We start from the raw sequence: 9,128 nt of genomic DNA, 5'->3' as shown, positions 1-9,128 counted from the left end.
GGGCTGAGAATAACCTGCAGGAGGGAAAGTGTCTAACCTCGGAGGAAGGTCAAGCTCGCAGCTCATCCTTACCTAGATCCCATCAGAAAATACTGAGACAGTTCCCGGCTCAGCAGTGGGGGAGAGTGCTGAGCGGGGCTGAGCTGGGCAGCGGGGTGACCCCGGGCTGCCGGCAGTGCTGGTGAGGGGGCTTTGCTGGCAAACCTTGCCTGTGAAGGCAGAGCTCTTTTAATCAGATGGGAAGATAATCTGTTCAGAGCCAGGAGAGATGCAAGGCGTGAAATGACTGAGAGCCGTGAGAATTTTTCACCATAAAAGTCTGGACGAAAGTACTGATGATCCTACACACACATCCCACACATGTACAAGTACAGCCTCTCTTCCCAAACCCGCTAAGTACAAGCCCTAATCTCCCAGACTACTGAGGTCTTTCCAAATCCAAGCTTTGAGTCCAACAAGAAGTATCAATACTGGACTTGGAGGGGCAGGCAGATACCTAAGGTGAGGAATGGGGCTGGCACAAGACCGTGGCTGTAAACAACCTGTGAAGTCACTCAGGTTGTAATGAGAGGATTGTCCCTGGCTGTCAGCCTGTCCTGCGGCTTCACACCTTCTGAAAAGGGTGATGGATCTTGAGTCAGCAGGAGCAAGGACTGGACTTCAGACCAGGTGTCTATGAAAGCCAGTCCAAAGGGTGGTCTGGTCTGCAAAACATCTTAGGCTGTTCTCAGAAAGGTGCCATGAGCTGCCTTGCAACCCCATGTGAAGGTCCCCAGCTCTCTGAAAATGTGAATCCAGCATCTCCTGTCTATGCATCTCCTGTCACCTGAGCTGGCTTTCAGCACCAGGATCCTGGTGCTCCACATACGATAGCAGAAATGTAAACGTGCCAAGGAGCTTGGTTTTGAGCAGGGCTATCTCAAGCAAAGAGACACATATTTTTTTTTCTTTGGAAAGATAATCTGACCAGATTTCTCCCCCTTCCCCTCCGCTCCCCTGCCACCCACCCTAGTACTTTCTGGGGAAAAATATGAAAATCCAAAGAAACCTCCCACTCAGAAATGATCTCTGCAGCAGCAGATGGAAAAAGCAGTGGAAAGACCTCAGTATCACAGCAACTGAGTTCAGCTTCTAGAAAAATATCACCAGCTGTACTGCTTTCCTCCAGTGCATGGACTACAGCCTTCCATGTCTCATGTCTTTCCTTCAGAAAAGATAGTCCAGAAAACTTGTCACCACTTTATTTCTGAGAAAGCAAAGGGGGGGAAAGGGTGTTCCTGGAAATGGCCGAGATGGGACCAGTGACAGGGCAAAATGACCCATGGTCAGGTTCAGTTGCTTTAAGAACATTTCTGTGTGCACATGGTTTTGCTGCTGCTGTACATCTTATGTGGAAGAACTGAGATAAGTGCCATGATGGGAAGCAGCACCAAAGGCAGGCAAGTAGACAGAAATAAAGAGGCTCTTTTTTCTTTCATGAGCTCTCATCACTCGTGGCAGGTTTATAACAGTTGACTCCAGTGGTGCTGGACTTGCAGAGAGCTAAGGAAGTCGTTACCCTTCTGGGAGCTGGCAGGGAATGGGAACATTCACCTGGGATGGGGCCCAAAGCATCGCCTTTCCAGAGCCTTGAAATTTCTGGGTAAATGACTTCTTAGTTTAGATTAAAGGAATCAACAAAACCAAGTGTAAGGTATTGTCCACTGCTAAGACAGCATCGGCCTGTGCTGCCAGAAGGCTCCTGGGAGTTTAAAGGAGAAGCAGAAAGCAGAAAGAAATCAAATACTTGGGAAATACAGGGATCTCAGTTACTGGATAAAGCACTGGGGCCAGGAGGATGCATGGTCAGAGACGAGCTTTTTCGGTTTCCAAGACACACTCCTGTTTTGATAGCTCAGTTACTTTTTTTTTCCAATAACTACCAAGTAAAAAGGAACTGTCTGCTCAGAGATTATCTCTGCAGTGATATGTGGAAAGCAAAGCAGAGCTATAAAATATCTACAGTTAGGGATCGCAATCTGGAAGAAGAAAACAGGAAACATGAAACCAATGGAAACCCAAAGATAAATGGTCATCCAGCTAAAGAGAGTTTGAGACAGGGAGATATTTCCTGCTAAAGAAAGGAGGGTTTGTGGAAGTGACACCTCATCTTATACTTCAGGAGAAGACTTTCCATTCAAGAATGAGGCAAAAAATATTATTGCCTACCTATGGGAAAAGGAAGAAGAGGACAGGGAGAGCATTTCAGCTTTGCAGACAACACCATACCATATGTGATATGACCCATGTCAGAGCTGGCAGGGAGGGCTCGGGTCCTATGGCAGAGTTATTTTTCTCTGGAGTGAGCTGAGGTCGGGGAGGGATGGGACACACATGATGGACGACACTGCTGGCCACACCCTTCTCTGAGCTGAGCTGCACTTCACTGTGGGACAGATATGCTGGGTTGGCTGCTGGGGAAGCCGAGGAGGAACCATCACGGGTGCAGCACAGCCACTAAACACTGCTCTGACCACACAAATCCCAGGAACCAGGAACAGGTGGGGATGTCTGGAGGCATAAGCACCAAAGGGAACTGAAGCCACCCTCCAATCTGTGAGGCAGTCATTTCCCATCCAGCCAGGCTGCACCCCACATGTCTTTCTGGTCATGGGAACTTTTCCATTACGTAGCTTCTCTGCACCAGCAGATGCATCCCGGCATTTCCTAGCTCTGCAGCTTGCGCCATTGCAACCCTCTTGGTTCTAGAAGGGAGCATTTGGGAGATGGCTGCATACACATTTTCCCACTCGGTCTCATCTCTGTGGAGAGCAGGCATCCTGCCTTGCTGTGGCCCCAAAGGACTGGGACGGCTCTGTGCCTACTGGCACCGCAGCCAAGGGGGGCGAGGGGAGAGGCTGGGAGAAATCCTCACCCCACTGCCCTCCAAAGCAAAAATCCCACTGGCTTCAAAGGAGCGAGGGTTTCACTTGCTGTTTTTCAGGCTGCACTTTGTCAGAGATCCACTTGGGAGCTTTATCAAAACAACATCCAAATGAGCTGCCATGACCCAAGGGACTGGAATGTGTCCCTGGGAAAGCCTCCCCACACTGCCGCAGCACCGGGCATGGCACGGCTGTCCCTGTTGCCACTCTCTCCTGCCTCTGATCGAACATGACCACAGTCCCCACACAAACTGTCCACATCAATTGCAATCATACACAGCATGGTTGTTTCCCTCTTCTCCCATGTGGCTCTTTCTGAAAATGGATCACACATACCAGGGACTGGATCCATCTGCACCAGGGTTGGGAAGGCAGCACAGATTTATGGCACAAACTACATGGTCCACACCTTGCAGTGCCAAGGGTGAGGGTCTACTGACCCCTCAGACATCTCATAAATCCTCACCAGCAGGCTGTGGCTCTTCCAGCAGTACTGCCCCCTGTGGCAGTGGGTCTCTGCATCACAGCATTTGAGCACTCTAGGAGAAAAGAGCAGCCTTTGTAACAAGCTTCGCCTTGGGATCTCTGCTTGATGGTCCACTTCTCAGAGCCCTGAGAAAACCCACTGAGCTGGATGACTGACCATGCCAGCTCCAGCTGGCACCAAAAATCAGCTTTCACTGAAATGTCTCCTTCCTCAGCGCCTGGCTCTGCACTTTGCTTTCTCCTCTCCTCCGATCCCAGCTGTCTGCCTCCCTGCCCACCCCCAAAAAGCTTGCATGGTTTTATGCCTGCATCTGACTTTGCACATGTTAAAGTCACAGCAGTGCTACATGCAAACAACTGGGGATGCAGCTGAGGAGGGTTACCCCATCAAGCCTCCTCTGGAGGATTTAGAGCCAAAGACGCTTGTCCTCCCTATGTGTTTTGCTTTACTATCTTGTAGGTCATTTTTTTCTTTACTTGAGTGTGTTATTTTAACCTCATGCCATTATATAATACTAGAAACATAATGAATAATAGTACCAGGCTCTTAGACTATTTGCTTAGTGTTTCCCTGGGGTTTGACACATGCTTGCTTTCCTACCCTCATTCTCTCTGTCAGTCTTTTCCAGCAAGGCAGAGAGCCTGCACTCTCTCTGTTCTGTGCTGGGGATGTCGTTGGCACCTCATTTTCCAGCTGCGGCACAACAATTCACTTTCACACTGCATGCCCTTAGCAAGGTCAGAGGTGCTAAACACACAGATGAGGCCAGAAGAGACAATGACAGCATATTCTCTGGTTTGGTCTGTAGCAAAAGCCAAGAAAAAGCCAAGAGGAGTCTTCCATATCCAAGCCTCATCCCCACCTCAGGGCAGTGGGTCTACAAGGTGTCCACACTCCCCCATGTTCTCTTGTGGCCAGGGTTTGTACTTTATGGGGGGTGAGCACCTCGATCCCACAAGCCAACAGCTGCCCCAGGCCCTCTGCATGGAAGCACTGACCATTTCAACCATTTCTCACCCTCCTCAGCTGGTATTACTGTCCTGCCATCCATGGCAGGGAGGATTCCTCTTACGTTTTTCCTTTTTGCTTCTCTGGGTTCCTCCAATAGATTTGCAGTGAGCTCGGCTGTTTGGGGGGATCACAGCTTCCTTACACACGCAATGGGGAGGAGAAGGATATGAATTCCCACCTTCTACCCTGGCAAACTCAGTGCCTAGTCTTGAGGAAGACACCTTATGTCAGATGGAGGAAATGCCTTCTTATCTTCGGAGGCTTGCTCAGCCTTTGTGCATAACTGGAGTTCTTAATTTTGGCAAAAAATCCTAACCAGTAATAAGAAAGTTGGGAAAAATCTCAGCCCTGAATGCTGATGGGTTTGGAAGCCAAGCTTTCTTCCCACCCACATATTTGACACCCCAGGCCTCACACATCCTTGACCCCATCTCCTGACTCCTGCTAGATGAGGTTCCTCCAACTCTGCCTGTGTTCTGGTCAACCCACTGAGGGTTCCCATCCATCCTCTCCCTTGTCTGATGCTGAGCCAGCCTGCAGGTATCATCTCTTGGCAGTTTCTTTGTGGAAGCTGAGACTTAGAAGTAACCTGAAAATGTGAAGAAGTCTCCTGGGTCAGTATACCCAGCCACAGCAGGCTTTTTATCTGCTTGATGCTTTCTATTGCCCTCAGTCTGAGGTGGCATCTTCATGCTGAAAACAGCAACCACTGATGCAACTACTGTCAAACCGGTTGCAGCTTGACAAGCTCAGACATGGAAAGCAGAGCCTCGGCAGGAACCTGAAAAGCTGCGCACAAGGGTTTATAAAGAACTGGGCCCTGAGCTCCACCCCATTAATGTTTATTTTTCACAAATGTTGGAATATTGTTCCAAAGGACTGGAAAAGGCCAACAGTGTACAAATATTTACAGAGCATAGAATAAACTGTCAGCCTCTTAACTTGACATCGGTCCCAGATGAAATTGTGGCAAGCTGAGACAAGACTACTCAGAGAGAATTAAAAGCTGTTTCTGCTCTTAAAACATGAATTCAATATATTATCTTATGGATTTTGGTCTGTAAAGGTAACAACTGACACTCTGGTCTTCCCTGAAGACTGAAACTCGGTGATACTTTGTGCCTGAGATTCTCATTGACCAAAAATGACATTTGCTCTGCTAAATGGATTTAAGTCTGCCCAACAGTCAGATCCTGAAATGTATCTGCTATCAGGGAGTCATCATCTGATGATACTGCAGAGGTTTCCATGAGGGGCTATGTTAGTGCCCTGCTCCGAACCCTGCACAACACAAGCTCTTTATCAGTGACCTGGGGAAAAATTTCCTGATGGGGAAAATCATTTGTTGTTGTGGTTTTCAAAGCTCAGGAAATGTGTTGCAGTGGAAAAATGTAAGTATTTAACATCTGCAGCATTTGAGTGGTGTGGTAATTGAGGGTTTGGTTAACAAGGCATTACTGACCATGCATTTTAATATCACTTAAAGCCAGATAAATTTTATACTTTCAAGAAGGAAGACAGAGATGTCATTGACAGGACAGCCAACTGTACCCTGGAAAGCCATGACCCTGAAAATGACCTAGAGGTCACTGTTGATAATATTAGCACAGATTGCCAAAGTGATGCTTTGTCTGTATGTGGGAATGCAATCTTGCCTGCAGAAACTGGGTAGCACTGACTCTGAGAAGGGTGTCAAAGTTATCTGTTTATGACATTGATAAGACTGTACTGGAAGAGTCTTCCCATTTTTAGCCTTATGAGTTTCTTTTAAGATACTGAAAAATTAAAAAAAAAAGAAAGGCTTCAGAAAAGAGCTGCAGAAAAGACATTGTATCTAAAGGCCATGTCTGAGTGAGAGATTAAAGTACGTCAATTAATTTAACTTATCAAAGAAAAGATGATGAAGTGACTGAACAGTGTTTATAAGTCTACATTTCTACAAGAATAATCTTTGATTTTTTAAAAAGAACAGGGCTTACTAGCTGGTGGTGGAAGTGAGACAATGCCAGCTGTAATGGAGGTGTCCAGTTCAACAAAATCAGCATCTCAGCTTCAGGATATGGTGGTTGCTCCTTTTCCCTGGAGTGCATGGCTGGAGCCCACTTTCTACTGAACCAGTGCCAGGGATCTGCACATGGGGATTCCTGGGGGGTATCTCTGCCCTGTGGTTGCCCCTGACTTGCAGCCAGGGATCTGTGAATCTGTCCTGAAAAGCAAAGGCTTGTTGTGCTACCTGTTCCCCGGAATTGTGCTATGACTCTGGAAAGCATCGGCAGGATTCATAACGCTGATGCGTTGGACCCCAGTGGTGATGGTTGTTGCCATTACAAAAGAGGGCTTGGAGAGGACTGAGTTTGCAGGCTATTGTAAGTACTGTCTGAGTCCAGGTATGTGACAGCACATTAAATTAAGACTGCGAATTCATCTTATGCTGCAATATAAGGCAGTAACGGACCTCATTGGCAAGAGAGACACATAAAAGAAAATTTCATCTCAACTAACAATAAACATTTCTTCCATGCCAACAGCTGCTTACAAGTTGTACCCAAGCATGTAAACCAAACCAGCACAGGTTGTTAAAAGTAGTAGGGGTCCATCGTTACTGCAGCAACTTGACACCTTTCAAGTGCTGTGACAACATACAGGGTAGAAAAGCAGCTGTATCTCCCCAGCTGGGCATTCCTAGGGAATGACAGCAGCTGGCATTGCATGGAGACAGCACGGTGCCCCTGGCAGACCAATATGCTTCTGATCCCCAGTTGGCCAGAAGCAAAGGATTGGACATGATCTTGGAGGCCCCTTTGTATGTCAGTGGTTGCTCTGAGTTAATGCGCTGGGCCATTAGTTATCTTGTCCTCAAACGGCAGAATGATTGCCGGTATGTTTTCAGTTCCAAGCATGCAAGATAAATGCTTTCAAACTGGAAAATCTCTGCTGGAGGTGGCTACACAGGATCTTCCTACTGTTCTGCCTCTCGGGTTTCTATGAGGTGATGCACAGGAGCTTATTAGATGCTGTGATGCACGAGGGGCAGCTCCCAGGGGGGTGTGCTGCATTCCCAAAGCTTCAGCAGGTCCACATGCCAAACTTGTGACAGACAGACCTCACCATGGCTTTTCCAGCTTCTTATGCACAACAGCAATACATGACAGGATACAAAATGATCTCAGTCCCTTTGCTTGGTGGCCAGAGCATATGGTAGGAATCTTCTAGAGTCCGACACATAAGGCATTTGGACTCTGAATCCTATTTTCTTCTCACTCTCTTGAGCACCAGGGATTATAGGCTTAGGCAAGTCAGCTGGGGATAACAGAGCTGTGTCCAAGGGCATGAGTAGAAAATGGGAAGGAAAATCTCTCCAAAACCTATTCCTCGACTCCAAAGAAAACATGAAGCAGCAGCATATAGCATCAGTTAATTCTCCTGCCACTGTTTTGGACACTGCTGTTTACATTAATGTGCTAGCTCACATAACAATGTATAGCTCTTGACTCCAGTCCTAAGGACAGAAACTGAGTACTGCCATGCCATATTACCCAGAGGAAGCATTCAACAAAAAATGGTTCCTGGGCTGCCCTGCAACTGCATCTCCACCTGGCTGAGCATACCCTCTCAAGTGTTTGGACACGCCCAGGCTGGCCCTGTTTGCAGACATCCGCTGTCAGGGAGAGCTGGGCAGAGCAGGACATCATGTCATTCTGTGGCACTGGCCACCCAGGCCCTTCACCTCCACCGCCTAACTGTGATGAAGCCCCAAGACAAGGCCTGAACCCCATCATGCCAGATTGCCATGTACCCCACCACTCCTGAGATGCATCGCATTAAGGGCAAGGACAAGGCCAAGGACATGGCCACCATTTCCAAGGGGAATGGGGTCCAAGTACAGCATCAAGCAACCAACCATCTCTGAAGGTTCTGTTATTACAACAGTGAAGGCATCTTCAGGTGACCTAAAGCAGCTAGCAGTTATTACAGTCTACAAAATCAAGATCTACAACTCCTACCTCCCAGCCACACTGGAACACCCCTCTTTCTGATGGACCATCAGAACTGCACCCCATGGCAGTGAACACCAAGGCTGTCCAAGGCCACCTGACCCAACACCACCCTGCTCAGTCAGGCACCACACCAGAAGAAGGAGCAAGCATCGCCATACAGAATAGATGCATCTTCACCTGGGTTTACAACTGTAATTCCCCTACTCACAATTACCTCAGTTCCCCCCAGAAACTGTCATCTGTGTTCAATGTCACAAAGCATCCAGTGTTTTGACATCAAACAGCAATCCTTTGGAGGATCTCTAGTGCCTTCACTGTGATACGAGAGGAAAAGCTCCTCAGACACTGATGGCAGCTGCCTGTGTGAAACCCACAAGCTTGAGCCATGCAATACTGATGCCCTTATCACAACTGGAAATAATTTGTTCTGAAACAGTGGAATTGCAGACAGTTGAGAATGGCCCCTAAGCATGTGGCACAGCATGTCAAACACGTGTGGTCATGTTCCTGGGTTTTTGCTTTCTGCTATCACATTACAGGGCAATAGATGGGAACGTCTGTGAGAGGTGCGGAGCTGCTGTGAGATAGTGTCAGAGGACTTCCAGAGAGCATGAAAGTTCTATCTTCTCAAAGGAGGTGGAGGTGCCCTGCGGTCCAGTGTCAAGGCCATTGGCTGGTTCTCAGCAAATCCAAAATCTGTGATGCCAG

Source organism: Egretta garzetta, unplaced genomic scaffold, assembly GCF_000687185.1.
Source record: "Egretta garzetta isolate BGI_Z169 unplaced genomic scaffold, ASM68718v1 scaffold589, whole genome shotgun sequence".
Lineage (NCBI taxonomy): Eukaryota > Metazoa > Chordata > Aves > Pelecaniformes > Ardeidae > Egretta > Egretta garzetta.
Note: the sequence above shows the minus strand (reverse complement) of the source record.